This window comes from Melopsittacus undulatus, chromosome 6 (genome assembly GCF_012275295.1).
Source record: "Melopsittacus undulatus isolate bMelUnd1 chromosome 6, bMelUnd1.mat.Z, whole genome shotgun sequence".
Classification (NCBI taxonomy): domain Eukaryota; kingdom Metazoa; phylum Chordata; class Aves; order Psittaciformes; family Psittaculidae; genus Melopsittacus; species Melopsittacus undulatus.
In genome coordinates this window covers 48671302-48691536 of record NC_047532.1, presented here as the reverse complement: position 1 = coordinate 48691536, position 20235 = coordinate 48671302, and positions in this window count along the sequence as shown.

Below are 20235 nucleotides of genomic sequence, written 5' to 3'. Positions count from 1 at the left end.
AGAGAGCAGACTAGTTTGGAAATCAGGGTGTTTCTTAACCCTAGTTTGTTACAAAAACATGCAGCTTGGGTTAGACCTATGCTGCTATTTGTGTTCTGAGCAAAGATCTTACCTGGCAAATGAGCCAAACTCCCCACAAGTCCCGTGTTTATCCCACTGCTATGGCACAAGGTTCAAATCCCATTCTGTGGGCTAATGCAGCTGTGTATGCAGCAGAGCTCATTTCAGGAGGACATTTGAGATTCTGATTTCCAGGAGCTCGGGTGGGGTGCTTCTGTCCCACATCATGGATGTTTCTATGCTCCAGCTCATAGACTGGACTTATGGAGGCTGTGTCTCCCCTCAATTACACCAGGAAGTCTGCAATCTTAGAGTTGAAGGCTAAGATTCAAATCTTTGCTGCACCTTTTCTACTTCTGGTCACTTATGTCATGCTATCCCTTCCTCCAATAAGGATGTTACTTTATTCCCTCTGAAAATGGGTTGAGAAGAGAGAAGAAGAACCCCCATGTATGAGCCAAGCCTCTTGTGTGGCACGATACAATTTGCTGCTTCCTGTTACAATGATAGGTAACAAGGGTGTCACTTGCATGAAGGGGGTAGATATTCCCAGGAGAGTTTAGGAATCTTGGGCTAGATACAGAGTATCTCAGTTTAGAAACTATTCATTTATGAGACATGAGAGGCTCTTTGAAGAAGTCATATAAAGAAACAGCCTTTGAGCTTGTTGCTCAGTTTTCTAACATGGGAACAGGTGATGGAGAAGCCCCCTTCCATTATCAATTCCTTATGAGACCCTAAGCAGTGTTAGAAAAGGGTGAAATTTAATGTTAAAAATAATTATATTTGAAAGTTTGTAAATCAATAGTAGGCCTTTGATTTTGCTGTTCTGTACCTTAGTTAATCGTTTTGTACTTAGTTGTAACTTTGCTGTTCTGTACCTTAGTTGTAACTTAGGCATGGGTGGATTGAGAAAGTGTTGTAAAACCTTATCCAAGCAGAACATACAGATTGACCAGAGGCAGCCAAGTGAAAACAAGAGAATGCTGGCATCCACATAATGGTTGAGGCCTGTCCAAAGAACAAACAGGTCAAAAAGGACAAAGCGAGGAAGACTTCTTACTTCATCTGAGGAAGACTCCTTACTTCATCAGGACGACAACCGGGGGGGGGCTGTGCAAGCACAGAAGAGGCTGATGTCGTAATAGACTGATGAGGCAATCCCTAATGCATACGTATTAGTTAAGGTAGCAATTTAGGTTGAATATGCATTAACTGCGAAACTTCTGATGTATAAATTGGGAGCGCGATGTGACGAAGTCGAAGCCAGATTTGGGCGAGGCCCCTGGTTTCCAGCGCTGCAATAAAGCACCTCACAACCATTCCAGTGGTTATGTGTACATTCTTATGCTAACAGCAGGGGGGTGTTTTTTCTTGTAACATATTTTCCCTTTATATTGTGTTATTTCATTGTTTTAATATCCGTTGCTTGTGTTTCCTCAGTTCATAGCCACACAAAGTAACTTCAGCTGCAGCTATCCTGCAGCCAAACTGATATGCTCCATGCGAGAGGCAGTATGCTGTGAGTGGCCTTACAATGACTTCACTTGGTGCCTCACAGTAACCTATAGATACTGATGGTGTAAAAATGGTTTTGTGAGAGGAATAAATACAAACACCATGAGATCACATATTCCAAACTATAACTGAATGCAGACTCTTGGAAGAAAATTGACTCAAAGCCCTCCTGGAAAAAGCTGTCAAGCACAGCACACTTTGTAAATTTTCCACAACCCCAAGTGCACCATGTATCAAGCAGGCTTCTTTTAGAAAGAGGTGCCGTGAACCCTGTGATTCCTGGACATTAGTTAAATTACTTGTAGTCCATCCAGGATGGGGAAGGAGAATTAGCTATCTCCAGGCTTCTCTGCTCATGATGTCCTGAGATGTCCTCAGGGACATCTGCGGGAACACTGTGCAAGACCACTGGGAAGGAGTAAAGTACTTGCCCTGCAAAATGAGCCTGGTGGCTTCAATCTTGTGCCAGGCAGTGGCTCCTCTTGCTTAGGGAATAATAACCAACCTGGCTGCTTGAGGGCAGCCCTAGCAGTACAGCCATGAGTAAGTAAATCATGAGAATGACCCACCCAACCTGTTGTTGACCCTGGGTGACAAAGACACATACTCTTCAGAAAACTGTGCTGAACCTGTCTTTCTGGACTCAAGTGCCACCAATGGACCCAAGACTTATATGCATATCTCTCCGTCAGTTTAATTTTTGCTGTCCTTTCTCCATATTTCTATGCAAGCTAGAAGAAGGGCAGCCCAAGCAGGACTCCTAACAGCTTATTACCCTTGCTCTGGAGCCATCATCCTCTGGATTTCATTAGAGAAGATTAAACATTATTGGCAGATGCACCTGCTTGCAGTCAGAATAGCCAACGTCTGCTGTGCAAATGATTTAGTGGGCAGTTCACCTGTCTGTAAAAGTTACCACCGCAATGACAATTACAGGATAGCTACATGGATCTTGGAGCTCTTTATTCACTGTATCTCACACTTGTCTATTAGTGTCTGGTGATGTTGCACAAAAGCCTGACTAGGCAATCAAAAAGAGTTATGAATTTAATTAAAAACCACCATGACCATTTAACTAGGCATAATGATACTATCTAACCTATTTCCCAGCACTCAAACACTTGCTATTTCAAATAAGCAAAAATGTCCAGAAGTTGTTTTACAGTTCAGGGGAAATGACATGTCCTGTCCTACATCCCCACTAAATCCACACCAACGCCTCAGTCCAGAACAATCTTTTGTGCATTTGCCATCATACAGTAGCTGGGCATTTGGCCACCCTAGCACAGCTGCTGCCAGGAGCAGTGGCCCCAGCTCAGCTTGATGCACACCAGCCTCTGCTACACTGCATTTTTTCTCCCTCTTTCCAGCAGTTGCTCTTTCATTATTCACTGGAGCAGGAACTGGATGCTGTGACAGCAAAGTTTGTGCCTCAATCCTGCAGAGTCCTTCCCAGACCAGTAAATAGTTGTTGATACTAAAAATAATCTGAGCTTCCGTTTAGCGTCAGAGGAGGATACAGAGGCTATACAGCCCTTCCACTTCCACTTCCTATTCATCTTGCTTTTAGTGAGGTTTAGTCACACTTCATAAGGGCTCTGTCTCAGCAATGGACTGCACTATGGGGACATCTGGCTTGGGAGGGATGACAGAGCTTAGCCATGACATAGGACCTCATCCTTCGGCAGTATTGCCTCTATAGGCACAATAGGCACAGAGCATGGGCTGGGTGCCCACCTGCACTTCTGGGCAGCACCTCCCAGCAGAAGACCTTCCTCTACAGCTGTCAAAAACTCTGAACTAAGAAGGTTCCCACGTGGCTTGTCTGCCTCAGGCATTTCTGTGGTTTTGGAAAGTTTCAGTTATAATTGTTCTATTCTCTGTGGCTAAGATTTGGGACACATATGTAGTTTTGATCATTCTTCTATCTGTTTTGTTGAGAAAACAAAGTGCTGCCTAAGCCTGAAGGTTTGGCAGAACATGTCCACCTTGAGTGTGAGTTTTTCTGCCTTCCCCAGATTGGCCGAGTTACAAGTACCTGAAAATCTTCTGGTAGCACTTGCTCAGGATGATGGTGCTTGAGGATGCCCACTGAAGTGGCTGATGTCAATAGAAATTGTGTCCTACATACACTAAATATTCTAAACCTGAAAAACCACCACATTGATGTCTCAGAAGCCACACCAAAATTTGATGTTTCGTTTCACCTTAAATTTGTGTAGATTAACTTTATACTGCTAACATGGAGGTAATAGTATTTATTTCTTGTGCAAAGAAATTAATGAAAGGCAGAACAGGATTTAGGGACAGCATAAAACAATCTGAGAAAAGGTTAACATGAAGTTGTGGTCTCAGAACAGTTTTTATACACTTGCACTGAATAAGACTTGAAGCTGGATGAAGAAGAACAAAGAGAATACAGAACATGGAATTATTTCATAGGATATGAACATCTACTCTATGGTCTAAGCAAACCATAATGCTGAGGGGAAAGGTGGCAGGGAGAGTAATGAACAGGATGACCTGGAGGCCCCTGTAGTACATTCATCTCATGGGTACAGCAGGAAGCAAAATAAAGCAGCCTTAGCTTTGATACCCCTAATTTCAGAGTGTTTGGCAGTACAACTGTCACATTCCCATAATATTTCCTTTTTTTCTTATTCAGTACATGTACACATTCAATACTTCTTTGCTTATGCCTCCCAAAAATATTTGTTTGCTTGTCTGGACATGTAAACCCCATTATTCTTCTATTACTATATTCACCCTAAAAATCCAGTCTAGGTGACTGTCTGCAAAGTGGGGTGTCCATTCTGTTTCTCCTCTCCTCGTGAGGATCCTGACTATGTCTTACCCACAAAGAAGTCACCTTTGCACAGCATTAAGCTTATGTTCATCATAAATTCCTCCCAGGCTTTTGGATTAATGTAAGATGGAGAAAAATTATCCTTCATTTGCTTACCTAGTTTAGGAACAGAGAACTTCCTTGCATGATATGATAAAGCCATTTATTTGTGGTTTGCCTTCAGTATCCTTCACTCTTTGACCTCCCTTGGGCTTGCATTAATCCTGTGGATCTCTTGAGGTTCTATGGCTCTTTCAGAAACCTGGTCAGGCTCATCTTTGATGTCCCTTCAGATTTTTGGTACACTAGATGAATGCCAAACAATTTGATTTCTATAACTCACTGTAGGTTCATTTCTCTCCCCCTAAATCCAAGATGCCAGGTTAGGGCCAAGGGGAGGGAGGGCAGCTGGAGGTTGGCACCTTTTGCATAACTTGGGACTGGGTAGTGTGATGGGAAGGAGGAGGTTTCCTTTGGTTTGTTTTTTATTATGAACCCGTGACTCTGGATGGCAGACACTTCATGCTCTCCAACAGGCAGTTTACATTAAGCTCCCAGAGACCCTAGGCTGATTTATAGGTTAGTGTGGAAGTCATACAAATCCATATGCTTTTTTTTTTGGCACAAATGCAGGTAATATCATACCTATTAGCTTCAATTAGAAACAGTATTTAGCACATATGTAGCACCTCTAGCCTTCAAACTGCAGCTGAAACATTACCAGAATCCTGGGACCATGGTCCTAGAGAGGTAAGAGGCTCCTGCAGAGATCTGGCCCCGAGTCTGCACTCTCTGTCTGCCAGATCTTGTCTCAGCTGCATGTAGCAGACTTTTCCATAGAGCTATGATCTTCCTCTTCCCAGCTCATGCCAAATCACAGCAGGTGTGGTAGAGCTGCTGTGAGCAGCAGCTTTCAGGTAGCAGCCACGAATTACTCAGCCTATTGCAGCAGCTTTACTTTGTCCTTAGAGAGTCTACAAGATCTTTGTTTCCTTTTGTGGCAAAACCCTACAGAAAATCTCTTATTTAAGTCTTGACATCTGATGACTGGACTAAATCAGGTGTCATCCTAAAAGTATTACTTAAAAGATGTGCACCTAGCCTGTGCTTTTAAACAGCACCCTGAGACCAGACCCTACACAATGTTCTCAACCAAAGTTGAGAACCAAACTTTTGCCAGCTAATAGTTGTCCTGTGAAAATAAATGTGACTGCAGACACAAGGAAATAGGTGTCAATAATGTGGTGAGTAAATGTATGAATGATGGTGGGGTTTTTAGGCATAATAAGGCAATCTTTTTTGTCTACTTTTCTCTGTATCTGGCTGCTTTCTGGTTTATGTTGCAAGATCCTCAGAGAGGAGACTGGTTTTTTTAATTCTGCATTTGTACAGCACTTTGCACAAGCCCTGAGTGCTGCCATAATACGTATACATTCTAAAACTTCCTGTATATACAATAGGTTATGTGGTTTCCTAGTCTTATGATAAGACCATGAATCTAACAATTAGACCAGATTGTATACCAATTTAGCTGTCTGGTTCTTGTTCTGTGGTAGTAGGATTACTATATTTAACCTAACAGTCACTGAAATATCACATGCAGCCAGAGATTTCTGTCTGAACTTTCTCACATGCACCTGTCACTGTGAGAGATCATTTGGTACTGAGCAGCACTGGTTATATCTTAACCAGCTCTCAGCCCTTCAGGGAGAAGCGGCTGCTCCAGGGACCTGATCTCAGCTCTGTGCTTGGCAGGCTGTGCTGGAAGTCAGCAGAGATCTCTTTGAAATAGACAGGTAGCACTGATACAGGGTGAAAATCTGGCTGAAAATGTGCCCAGGGAAGACACACTCTGATCTTTATCTGCTAGCTGTTTGGATGAAGGAGAAGAACAAATCGGCTAAGACACATATAAGGCAAATAGGATGGATGGAGGAAGGGGGGATAGATGAGGGCAGTCTGTATGCTTGAATATCTGCCCAGGGACTTCCCCTTTGATGTGAGGAGAAGCAGCATCTCAGTTCCCAAATGCAAGGATTTATTATCTCACTGTCACATTGCTGAATGTCACTGAAATGTCTCAGTCTCTAGTTTTGCTGGGCGAAGTGCAGTAGGAGTCTCTGTAGCTAAGACATTACAGAGAGACAAAGTACTCCTGACACCAGTAGCAGTTTTTCCTTGTATTTGGGGCTAACATAGCCCACTTCTGCATTAACCCTGCTCTGTGTTCAGAGCAGAACAAACTCAGCCTTGACATTAGCTTTTAGGCTGGGCACACACAGTCTTCAAATAATGCTTTCTTTAGCTCAGAAGCTCACTCTATTCACTCAGAAATGGTGTGTGTGCAAACCTGAGGGTGTAGTGTAGGGAAAAATTAATTGCTGTGATGTTTTGTGATGAAAAAGTGGACACACAGTTAAAGAAAAAAGATCCCATTTTCTCCTTGCCAAACCTTACTGGGGAAACTCCAACAAAAGCAGTGATGTTTGGCCCAGAAAGTAAGCATGTTGGCATAAGCATAAAATGAAGCATCCAAACACTCACAGATGATTTATGAGAATTCCTAATGCCTTTACTGCCATTTCCTCTGGCTGCCCAAACCCCTTTCACACCATCCTCCCATCTGGGAGCAGAATTAGCTTCCTTTCTCCTAAATGCTAAATCTGGGAAGACATCTGACTAGCAGGGCCTCTCTGCAAATGCCCATGGAGTTTTGAAAAAACCTCTAGAAACCAAAGGCCTCCCTTGGTTCTTTTAATGGACTGTTTCTTCTTGTGGAAGAACAGGTCATTGTGTAATGGATACAGCATCAAGTTAGGGAAAATCTATCACCAGCTGATGTGCTGTGTGATTTTATGTTTCCCCTCATTGTAACATGGGCAGTGTTGTTTTCCTAGGGTTCTCTACTTTCTTGTTCATCTCTTCCTGTCAATGTGATGCTCAGTTTGTCCTGGAGCTAAAGTATAATTTAAAAGCATACCTGTATAACATAGGTCCTTCTTCAGTCTCATCTACATCTTCAGTTGTTAGGGCAGGGGGGCTCTGGGGCCTCTGCAAGCCATCATCAATGCCCTGCAGAGACCTGCCACAATTTATGAGTGAGGAAGATGGTCACAGACCTTTGATCCTTTCAGCTTGACTATCATGAGCTTAAAAAATCAGTGCAGCCTCTCATTTCAGCTAGGGCACAGGCTCTTGGTAAATCCTATTGACCCTTAATTTCTGGGGTGTGACACTCAGGACAGGCTTCTTTGCTTCCATGTAATCTCTGGTGGAGATATGCTGTGTTAAAGACAGGAGCCAAAGGTGGTGGCAGTTTTTAAGCAGCTGGGGAGTTGACTGTGAACCCAGTCACAGGCCTGGTGGCACTGATCCTGCTGTCAATGGCAGCCCTCAGCACTGTCAGCGCAGCTGAATGTTGCCATGTTCTCTCCTTAGGCTCTGTTTCTAGCTGCTGTACTGTAGGTGAGCCACCCCTCCCGGCCCTGAGGGTCTGACCATTGCATCTCTACCAGGGTGCTGTTCTTTATGGAGAAGGCGTTGAAGAAAAATCTGTGAGCACTGCCCCTCCTTGCACCACTGCTATGCAGGATCCTAATCCACAAAGCTGCTTTCAGGGCAGCCTGAAGCCCCACCTGGCAGCCAAGCTCTGACCAATGCAGTGGGAGCTGTTTTGCTCATATGGTTAGTGCAGAGGGAGAAGTTTCCCAGGGAATGACTCACAAATTCCTGGTGATGAATGTGCTGAGGTTTGTCTGAGATGAGGTCAGCTTTCACAAAGCACAAATGCTGCAGAAGGGGGTTAGCTGTTGACTTGGTTTCTGTTTCATGTGCGTACAAAGAGGCACCAGCAACAGCCACAGAGCAGAGTCCAGCACCAGCACACGACCCTCTCCAAGGGCTGATCAACACAAGAAGCTCTGCCAGCCCTTTCTTTTGTCATATCTCCCTGCTGGATCTGTAAACTTACCTGGAAGCAGAATATCAGCAGTTCTTTGGGATTTGGTCAGTGCCAGTCAGGCATTAGCAATGTAGCATGCTTCTGAGCAGAGACAGAAGCAGAAAGAAAAACAAGGAAACACTGCTAAGAGCAGACTTGCTTTTACTTTAGCTTTCAAGGTAGTTTTCCAGATTTAATTGTGTTCAGTAGTTAGAAAGCACATTCATTTCTTCATTACCACAGCACATTGGATGTCCCTGTTTGTAAGTTTTGATTTCTAGGTATTTGAGAGTTTAATAAGGTTTTGTGTTTATTTAAGGAATTATTGCCCAACCCAATTGAAAGATAATGGGGTGCTGTAGCCTTGCCAAGTGTTTTTAAGCTTCAATAAAACAACAAGCGATTTATACAAGGCAATAAAACAGTACCCTGCGTCCCAAATGGAGAGGCACAAATCAATGTTTGAAATGATGTCTAGAGTCATCAGAAATTAATTAACTCAGAAATTAACTCAGAAAATAAATCCACCCTTACTCAATGCACTCCGTAAAATTAACTAGGTACAAAATCTCACATATGCTCTGCTTTTCCCAGAAGTCTGGAAATTAGCACAAGATGTGTTTGAAAATCCTGTAGTGTATCAGCATAATTTTGTCCCAAGTTCTGTGCTATCTCCAAAACAGGCAGAGTGACTACTCATTCAACACTTCCAAAGGGGCATAGTTTTGATCACATACACCGTCACCCCTGATTTCTTTTCTGTTTGGGCTCTATCACTTTTAGAGCTTGCTTGGTTGTGTGAAATACCAAAGGATCCCATCTAATGTAATGATTTGCCTCTTTACCCACTCTACTGTGGGGCTCAAGCATTGGTGGCATTTTCTACACTGGCATTCAGAAAATTTTGGAGGCTTTGCTGCCTTCTTCCCTCTTAATGGCTCATCTTGCCACTTCTATCCAAGGGCTGAGAGTACCCCTGAGCTTTCAAAGTGGCCTTCTTGTTGCTTTGGCCTGCTTCTTCCATGATGGCAAAGGAGGATTTTGGAGTCTACCCATGTCACAGTACACACTCGCGTCCCATGGGAAGTGGTGCTAGCATGGAAGTAAGAGCCCTGTTTCCCTCAGAAGTGCGCTGTCATGTGTGTTGCCTCAATTTGAGTCTCAAGCTTCAAAAGCCTGCCTGGAGCAAGTGGGGAAACACTCTCCAGGGTTGTTTGTGTACCATCCAGCTGTCTCTAAGGATCTTCTGGGCTGCTTTCTAAGATTGCATCTCCATGTAACCAGTCGCTAATCCCTTGGAAATGCCCTACACACCTGCTTGGAAATGCTCTGCTGACCTTTGTCTTGGGGCGCCTGCCAGCCTCTTCAGCAGCAGCTGCTCAGATTGACCCTCCTGACTCAGAACAATGGAGGCTGTTCTAAAGAAATAAATATACAGTCTGGCCAGTTGGCAGAGCCAGGTTCACAGCAACCCTTCTGACAGATAAGGTCAGAATCTCCTTAGACAGAAACACGCCCTGGCACAAAGATTAAAGCTTTCACATATCTCTTCTGCCATTAAATCCTACTTCTCATGAGAATCCTGCCTCCTCTTTTTGTAAAATCCATTTATTTGAGCCACCCACTTGTCAGAGTATGATGGATTAATGCAACAAAAGGTTGCTGAAGTTTATAGCTCTCTTTCTCTGAGCATATACTTCAAACAGCACCATTGGCCTAACATACTGAGCAAATCTCACTCCTAGTCCTGAAGGCTTTGGCCAGGGGAATGCTTGTGAGACCAGATCACTGTTCTCCACAGAAATTACAGGGGTCAAAGAAGTAACCGCACTCTAATTTCTAACAGCTGAGACCTTTAGTGCAAGGAGCAGATACAAAAGCAGCACTGTCTGTGGCTTACTTATTTTCACTAAAAGCTGTATTACAGAAACTAGAAAACTAGGAAAACCAGAGTCCTTGCTACTGTGTTCAGAGATCTCCCGTCGGCTACCCTCTTAAATATTTTTTTGCACAAGTCCAGTGGTAATGCAATCTAGGAGAGAGGGAGCAACATACATTAGGGCTATTTTTAGTGATTAGAGTAAGAGCTGAGACCTGCTCCCCCTAATTCCAAGTCCATCCCTCAGCCAAAAAAGGCCCTGGAGAAACTGCTGAAGCTGTAGTGAACAGCCTTCATGAGTCACTGTCAGTGACACCCTCTCTGCTGGGGTGCTCACCTGTGGTGCCTGACCAAGCAAAAGGTATCCCCCTGCCAGGTCTCAGAAAGGAGAGTCAGGAGAGCTGGTTCTTTAGTCCTGGGTGATTTCATGCTGCTTGCTCCCCTGCCTGGCTGTTGAGAATCTGCTCCCTCTGAAGCCTTCTCTTGCTCCCCTTGGAGAAACAAATTCTAATCACAGCAACATCAGCTTTCACTGAGCATTACACCACAGGGAGCATACAGGCAATTTCCCTTCCCACTCTTCATCAGTGTTTCTCTTCTGCAGTTTCTCTAATTATAGGTAACACTTCAATGAGACAGGATATTTGCTCCTCTCCATTACCACCATCTGGATTTGCTGCTCTTGCCATATGCTTGCCAGCTGATGTTACAGTCACCTTCTGTAGTGCCACCACGGAGTGCAGTGGCATCCCTGGTGCTTGGCATCTCATAGAAGTGAAGGAGAGGGTGACACAGGGGAGCTCACAGCAGATACTGATCTCACAGGTTTCAGTGCTCATCTTGAGCAAGTCCCTCTTGTCTTGGAGTCCCTCTGTATTCTTACACAACTGTTTCACCACATCCCATGGTTTTGACACCCATTTTTTCTGTGACTACAGTCATTTTCTCTCACCCATTTAGACCACTGTGAAACCAGAGTAAATACGCTGCTACAGAGGAATTTGTTCAGCTTTACTTCAGCTTTATAGAAGCCTAAAAATTGGCCATGGAAGAAAAGAAGAAAAAAAATAGAATGAGGGAACATGTCATTGCTTGGGTTGGCAGAATTGTTCCCAAACCGAATGTTTTCCACTGGGCTGCAGCAGCTCTGCAAATAATGGTGTTACTCAGCCACTTATTCCAGTCTTCTTCCTCCATTCACCCCCTTCTGATCCTCCCAGAACTTTTTCCAGCAGGAGGAGTTTTGAGTGACACCTGTGCAGCGTCCAGCTTTCCCGTTACAGATACAGGTACAAAGGATGGGGTGAGGAGTGATGATGCTATCTCCTGCATGCCTTGGCTCGACCACAGACCCTCATTCTCCAGATTCCTTTTGGTCAGGCTTCTCGATTAGGGCTGATCAAGTGTCAGAAAGTTTCTCATGGTTTGGGAGTCAGGAGGTACCCACACTGCTGCTATTACCAAGCTGGTACCAAGCAATGCAGAGTAGCTGCTATGAACCCATTCTCAAGTAAATCCATGCTTGACCCATTGCATGCTCCAGTGCAACTCTGAGGTCCTGGTGCATCATTTCATTTGCTCCAGGGCCACATAGTTGACTTCACCTGCTCCACCTCCAGAATTACATCTGTGAGGAGAGACCAGGACACCCAGAGGTCTGTGTGGAGACAGTGTTCTCACAGGAGAATGGATATTTGGTACATGAGCTCTGAATAACTCCGAGGGATACAGTAAGGCCATGGGAGGCCTGAGAAAGCCTAAGCAAGCAAGATAAGAAGAAGCTGGAATTCACTGAGTTATGAGAAACTGTGGACTGTTGGCAAGCGCTCGAGGTCAAGTTATCACACCTGTGCTTAACCAACTATGTGTTAGTCACTAAGGGTCTTCAAGACAAGTATCCAATCATGATATGCCAAATTGCTGTAGGTGTGTGTAAGCAGTAGTATATAAGGAGTTAATGCTTTGCAATTAATGGCTTTTTGTCTGATCACATTGATCTCTGACTGAGTCCTTTCCGCGGCAGGTCTGTATATTACACAAAATGTTAAGAATTCAAGTTCTGTTTCCTTTCCCAGGAGTAATTTCCCTTAAGACAGGATTTTGCTGAGATGTGGTGGTTTGGTTATTCCTTTCCTACATCTGAGTGAGAAGCAGTGTGCCGGCAACCTGTCTGCCTAGTAGCTGTAGTGAAGTGAGTTTTATGTGTATAGCATTAGCAGAGCATTTAGGATTCTCCAACACAAAAAGTAGTGCCATATAAACCTAGCACCTTGCAGTAAAAATTATTCAGCCAAATGCAGTTTGGAATATAGCTTTAAACATCTCTGGGCTTCTCTCTCTGCATGCACACTACCCCAACATCACTTCACCCTCATGAGGATTTTTGACTTTTAACCAGGGCAGGTCTTTGAGGAGATCAGGGAGCTACGCTGACATACTTAATTGCACACCATTTCTTCCAGTTTCCCTTGTGTTGCAGCTGATTGGGATGTAGGTGTTGATTTACATCTCTTGATCAGATTGGTCAGAACTGCATTCATGTACAAGAAAGATGGGCTGTGAAAGGGGAGCCACAAGGGATGTGATGCTTGTGAAAGAAGTGAGCTCAATGTCTTTAATAGCCTCTCAGCCCCCCACTTTCTCACTGAATAATAAAAATCAAAGCTGGGACAGACTGGCAACACAAGAGTCCCACACTGCCTCTGCTGTGCCACCAGAGACAAGAGCAACTGGTGTTTGCTGTGTTCATGCTGGGGAAAGAAAGCACTCCTGGTTATCACTATGCCTCTTTGAGGGAGCTCCTTCCCACAGTGCATGTCCTACCACTGCCAAATTATTTTCAGTTTCCTCAGTGGAATTTTTTCGCCTCTCGGGCTTCCCCTGCAGCTCTCTCTCCTCCTCTGATTTAACGTGCAGGACTTTGGGTTTCCCCCTGTGACAGCTCTCCATTCTCACCCATTGGGTTGCGCTTCTAGTGGGCCTCTTTCCCCATCTGACATTTCCTTTTTTCTTCCCACAGTAAGTTAGGATCTTGCTCACATCAAGAGCTCTGCCGGAAAGGAAACTTTTGCTCTTGGAAACCAGTCTCTTACTGCTGGACAACATGGGGAGAAAAGTCTGTGGAGGAAACCTTTCTGTTTGCAAGTTACATTTTGTGGTGGATTGTAGCATCTACCTGAGCTGGCTCAGCAGCCCCATGGCTTCTATGTAATCTTATTTTAAAATGTCTTCTAAGTGCTGGATGATATTTTGAGACCAGACAAGAACTGATGAAAGGAATGACAAAAACAGTAAATGCTGAGATTATAAGTTAATGCATAAGAAAAACAAGCATGATATCATGCAGAGGAAAATATAGCCAAACTGGATTTCGGGGTAGTTTTATTGATTTTAATGGGCATTTATTTGACATTTCCACTAGAAGATATAAACTGCTTCAGGTAGCTCTTGAGGGGCCCTTGAGTATTTTCCCTGTTGTCCCACTTGATGCCCACATCTCACTTTCACAAGCTGTGCTTCTCCCATGTCACTCAACAGCAGCTCAGTCCTTACACTTTCAGCATGAACAGCCCTGTTGCAGGCAGCAGAGCTGCCAGCACACAGAAACCTGGTATCAATTCCACCAGATGTTTACTCCAGAGGTTTTCACAGTTATGAATGTACACAAGTCCATGGGACCTGATGAAATCCATCCACGGGTCCTGAAGGAGCTGGCAAATGAAGTTGCAAAGCCACTGGCCATCATATTTGAAAAATCATGGCAGTCAGGTGAAGTTCCTGACGACTGGAAAAAGGGAAATATAACCCCCATTTTCAAGAAGGGGGAAATGGATGACCCGGGGAATTACAGTCTTGCCTCTGTGCCTGGCAAAATCTGGGAGCAGATTCTTTTGGAAGGCATGCTAGGGCACATGAAAAAGAGAAATGTGCTTGGTGACAGCCAGCATGGCTTTACTAGGGGAAAAATCCTGCCTGACCAATTAGGTGGCCTTCTATGACGGGGCTACAAAATTGATGGACAGAGGTGGAGCAGTTGACGTCATCTACCTGGACTTGTGCAAAGCGTTCGACACTGTCCCACATGACATCCTTGTCTCTAATTGGAGTGTCATCAATTTGATAGGTGGACCACTCGGTGGATAAAGAATTGGCTGGATGGTCACACTCAAAGAGTTGTGGTCAATGGTTCAATGTCCAGCTGGAGACCAGTAACGAGTGGTGTCCTCAGGGATCGGTGTTGGGACCGGTCTTGTTTAATATCTTTGTCGCTGACATGGACAGTGGAATTGAGTGTGCCCTCAGCAAGTTTGCCGATGACACCAAGCTGTGTGGTTCGGTTGATATGCTGGAGGGAAGGAATGCCATCCAGAGGGACCTTGACACACTTGTGAGGTGGGCTGATGCCAACCTCGTGAAGTTTAACCATGCCAAGTGCAAGGTCCTACACCTGGGTCGGAGCAATCCCAGGCACAGCTACAGGTTGGGCAAAAAGGAAGTTCATGGTAGTCCTGCGGAGAAGGACTTGGGGGTGTTGGTCAATGAGAAAATGAACATGAGCTGGCTGCAGTGTGCGCTTGCAGCCCAGAAAGCCAACCGTATCCTGGGCTGCATCAAGAGGAGTGTGACCAGCAGGTCAAAGGAGGTGATCCTGCCCCTCTACTCTGCTCTCGTGAGACCTCACTTGGAGTACTGTGTTCAGTTCTGGTGTCCTCAACATAAAAAAGACATGGTGCTGTTAGAACATGTCCAAAGGAGGGCCACGAGGATGATCAGGGGACTGGAGCACCTCCCATATGAAGACAGGCTGAGAAAGTTGGGGCTGTTCAGCCTGGAGAACAGAAGGCTGCGTGGAGACCTCATAGCAGCCTTCCAGTATCTGAAGGGGGCCTACAGGGATGCTGGGGAGGGACTATTCATTAGGGACTGTAGTGATAGGACAAGGGGTAATGAGTTGAAACTTAAACAGGGAGGTTTAGATTGGATACAAGGAAGAAATTCTTTACTGTTAGGGTGGTGAGGTACTGGAATGGGTTGCCCAGGGAGGTTGTGAATGCTCCATCCCTGGCAGTGTTCAAGACCAGGTTGGATGAAGCCTTGGGTGGCATGGTTTAGTGTGAGGTGTCCCTGCCCATGGCAGGGGGTTGGAACTAGATGATCTTGAGATCCTTTCCAATCCTAACTATTCTATTATTCTATGATTCTATGTTTTTTGTGAGAAGCTCTTCTCTGGAGAGGTGGTGAGTCCTCAAACATCCATGCCAGATGTGTGGAAGCTGGGGCTACTCCATTCACACACTCTCATCTGCATCAACCACCTTATTTTGGACAGAAGAAGTTGTTTGCTATGTATAGCATATCTCCACCATTCCCTGTCTTTCTTTTCCCTTCATGCACCACCACAGGGTACCATAGTTATGTTGGAGAGAAACGTCACCTGCAGCTTTACCCCTCCTAGATAAATTTCATATCCATCAAACCTTACTCAAGCAGGCCACTTCAACTGGCCTGTCTACCCCCATCCATTCATTATGTGACTGGTGAACCTAGATTTCCTAGATCTATAGCCAGCCTCTGTCTGTGAGTGCACATACTCTACACTTGACCTATCATTTTAGTCACCAACTTTGGTCCAATTACAGCAGTCATGAATTGGACCCTGTTCACCCTCTGAAACTGAAACTGCCACATCTGAAGTTCAGACTGTTACACAATGAAACCATTCACACGTCTCATTAACTTTGGGCTATGTGTTGAAAATAACTGTGTCATTTGAGTCTGTGATAAAATTTTCTCAGTTTATATCATTTTTAGGTACATTCCTCTTCATAACAGCAAGCCTCTCTAGATATGTAATTTTTTTTTGTGCTGTCAGTGTAGGAAAAGTGCTATGCAGAGCACAATATAATAATTCTCAAGTGTTATCAATTTTTGTCATCCTAAATAACATAGCCCATGGAGGTATTTTAAATCAAAGCTGAAAAACACAGGCATGTGGCCAACCCCTCCAAAACACCAGCGTGCCTGTGGTTGTGTGTTTTGTACTTTTTGAACTTTATTTTTATTGGTTTTTAATTTATAGCGGCAGCAGAGTCCAAGTTTCTGAGTAAGCAAAGTGTACAGGCACTTGGAATTTAATAAGTTTATACTGTTGCCTACGCATGGGAAGACACAAGGATCTTCTGCTTATGTGATTTATGTGATTGTATTTCTCTGCTAAGTGCCAACAGCAAGCCTTGTGTTGTACTTGTCTGTGCTCTTGTATTAAGGTTCTTATTACAGATCCAGCACAGGGGTTTCTGTGTATCACCAAGTGCTTGCAAACTAAAGCACATGTCCAAAGCCTTGAGAAGTCTAATGGAGGGATCACTACAGAGAGGGATTCGAGGAGCTAGTTTTGGTTTGTACTGCAGAAGAGAAGTGATGACAAATTCTAGATCACAAAACCTTGTCCAGAACAGGCAGAGATAAGAGTAAGTCCCATGAACTGAAGCAGAGAGTCAGGCCAGACCAGGACAAAGGAAAGAATGAGCTGTCAAAGCTGGTATTAATAATGGAGTGTAGCAGAGAGAGATATGGACAAGCCTGGGCCAAGGTAACTTTACTGGATGCTCCAAAGGAGGTTATGAGGGGACCTTGACAGTGTGTTGACACAACAGCAACATTGTAAGCAAAGCTTTGCTGGCAGTCATTTTGTCCATCTGCAGAGGTAATGTCTCTGTGGATGTCAAGAGGAAGTCATAAAAGAAGCTGTCATCAGCAAGATATGAGACAGATGTGCTTTGGGGGAAATGTCAGGGTGGAGGTCTGCTAGGACAGAGGACATCCCGGGTTCTTGTGACTGTAGTTCATGAAGAAGTGCATACAGCATTTTAACACAGGTCAGATGTCTGTTTGGAAGAAAATGATAACAGTCAGCTGCTCCCAGGTCCTGAGCCTAGAAGTAAGTAAAAGTGAAAAGTCGTAGGAAGAAAAGTTGAAAACCTTCAGCTTACCTGTGCTGACCTCAAGTCATCAGTGACCCAGCAGAGCAATGTGTCAGAGACAGGCTCAAATGTACAGTGAAACAGCTGCGGGATGCAGATTTGTAATTCAGCAGCAATGAAACCAACACGTACAACCTGTAGCAGATGCAGTGGCATCCCCATCATGCAATTTGTATTCTCTCTATCCATATCCTGCTCTGTTGCATGTGCTACAATGTGCTGTAACAAGAACAATAATTTGCAAAGAAAATTCCTCCTTGGTCACTCATCCTTATCCTCCTCCTGCTCCCAAACCTAGACTAGTTTTATGTGACTCTATTGGTGGATTCCTCCTGTAAGGAGAATCCTGAAAATGTGGTTCATGATTATTATTACTGATGCCTATTTATTTGGTATTAATTTCCTGACATCTACTGACATCCATAGGCTCTCCCACACCTTCTTGGATAAAAAGAGGAGTTGGGTAGATGAAGGCATTCTGCAAAATTCAGGTCTGGATTGGGTCTTAGTCAGTGAGGGTTGGACTAGATGACCTTTGAAGGTCCCTTCCAGGACAAACTGTTCTATGTTTAAATACTTCATAATGGTTTTGATGTATTTAATACACTTGTACTTTGATACATGAGGCAAGGACCAAAGCCCTTCAGTTAGGGTGTGTTGTACATTTCCATCTGATTCAAAACCCTCTCTCACTAAGGTACATCACTGAAGAGGTCACCTGTGTTTGATTTGGGAATTACAGAGTTTGTCCATGAATTAAGTACAGAGGCAAGTCTACAGATGAAAAAGAGAGGGCTTGAAACTGAAGTCTGCTTGTGAAGTGCATGCTGAAAAGCCATTTTGAAAGGCATTCTAAAATTTGCTCTTATCTTGTTGCCAAATCATCAGTGGTTTGACCCATATATCAGAGTTTTCCTCAAGGAAAAAGAAAGCTTCAGATGACTCTATTTATGTAGGAAAATGTCTTTCAAAACAACTGCACGGGGGCCAGGATCAACATCTGAACACGGGCTGAGTTGTTACATTTTTAGAATTATTCCTTTCATTACAGGCATGAAGGATATCTCGGGCATCTTGGGGCCTGATTCAGAGTTGTAACATCCTAAACTAGCAATTGCTCTGCTGGGTGAAATCCTGCCTTTATATGTGCAAGGCTTCTAAAGCCAGCTACTTTCCAGCTCCAAGAAGGCAAGCACACCATGCTTACGATGCTGCTGGCTGCAGCAACTGTATTGCTGGGTTGCTATAGTTTAGATCTTCTGCAAGAATGAGACCCTCAGTCAGGGGACAAGCAAACTTCTTTCCACCTGATTGCTGACTTTTTGTTTAGGCTATAAACAGCAGTATAAAAATAAGGGTGGTTGTTCAAGCAAGGGCATTGAATACCCCACAGATAGCCTGGATTGTGTGCTTGTATACGCTAACCGGTTTTGAGCTCTTTGCTGCAATTAGGTAGCAGGGAAGCATCAAAGTGAGAAAAAGCACAAACTTTGTGAACAAAGAAGGCATGACCCTAAGCAGGAGGACTAGAAAGTGGGGGTAGTGAACTCGGGTCCTAGTGAATGCCTACAGAGAAGACTCTAGAGGAGATGCAGCAGAGTTGGGCTGCAGGGTGTCAGAACCTTTCCTGTACTGTTTCAAAAAGGACTTAAAGAAGAAACATCTGGATCAGACAATGCAGCAAACTAAAATAAAACATTTTGTTTTACTTCTTTCTCTCTCCAGAATGTACTTTCTGAATTCCTTCCTGTGCAGGGCCTCAATATTATCACTGCATGCACAGAGATGTTGCAGACTTGGAAGCGATATAGAATTACATACAGCACTTCTGCAAACAGATCATTTGAGGAGCATCCTTCAGAAAGTGCTCCCAAGGAGCCAGATGCTTTATCTCTGTGATGTGGGGCAGAGCTGACTCTCACTTTAAACTTGTGCAGTCATCAGCGGCATCTCTGTGACCCTTGAGAAGGCTGGAGTAGGCCCCTTATAACGTCGCCTCTGTTCCCCCAGAGTGCTGATAACTCTTCCCTTGCAAAAGTCTTTATCTGGATCTGAGAACTCATATTTCATAGGCAAGTGGTTACACCACATACCTCTCCTGCTGGACATCTCCCTGCAGGGTGTTTGGTTCCCCTGTTGGGAGCACTCACCCCAGCACACCAGTCTGTCAGGGCAGAATGATGGAGGGACACCCAAACCTTTAAAACATTTTGTGCCAGTTTACAAGAAAGCAATGGGGAAGATTGTTATGAAATCTTTGCCAGATGGGAAAGCTCTTCACCAAGAACTCTAGTAAATCTCTAGTCGCGTGGAAAAAAACTTTCCCTTATGTGAAACCATTGTAAACCAGACTCCATAATCTGGTGACTTGAGCAAAGAGAGGGCTTTGGACCATGTTTTGGTCCCGGACACAGCAGTATAAACAAGGCACAATTTGATCAAGGCCAATAGAGATGCAGAGCAGAGGGGAAAGCCTAGCATGGTCGTGAGGAACATCTGGCTCAACACAATAACAAACTCTGGACCCAAATGTGTTTCAAGCATCTTCCATTTGCAGCTATTTTAGTCTATGAAAAGATAGATAGCATCTATAGAGATATTAATGAAATGTCTGAAATAAGGCCACAATCTCTTGTGAGAGACTACTGACCACAGCGCTGTATGCACAGGATTTAAAGTCCTTGAGTGCAGAACAGCTTACAGTAAAACAGCTACTGGGATTCAATATTTGCCCATTCCCTCTCACACAGGAACAGCAGATTTCAGCCAAATGAATTGTATTGATATGAAAGAAAACCTTGCAGACAGGTCTTCAACAATGAGATTATTTGAAATGCCAACTAAGATAGTGTTTTCATGTGTCACTGAGCTGCATTGCCAAGTGTCTCGTCACAAGAATGCCTTCAAATACATTCAAAAAACCCCCGAGTAACATTTTGTGGCAGGACAAGGCTTTGTAGCACTGGAAGAAGAAACCTTGGAGGAAGCCAGACAAACACACTGCTGGAAG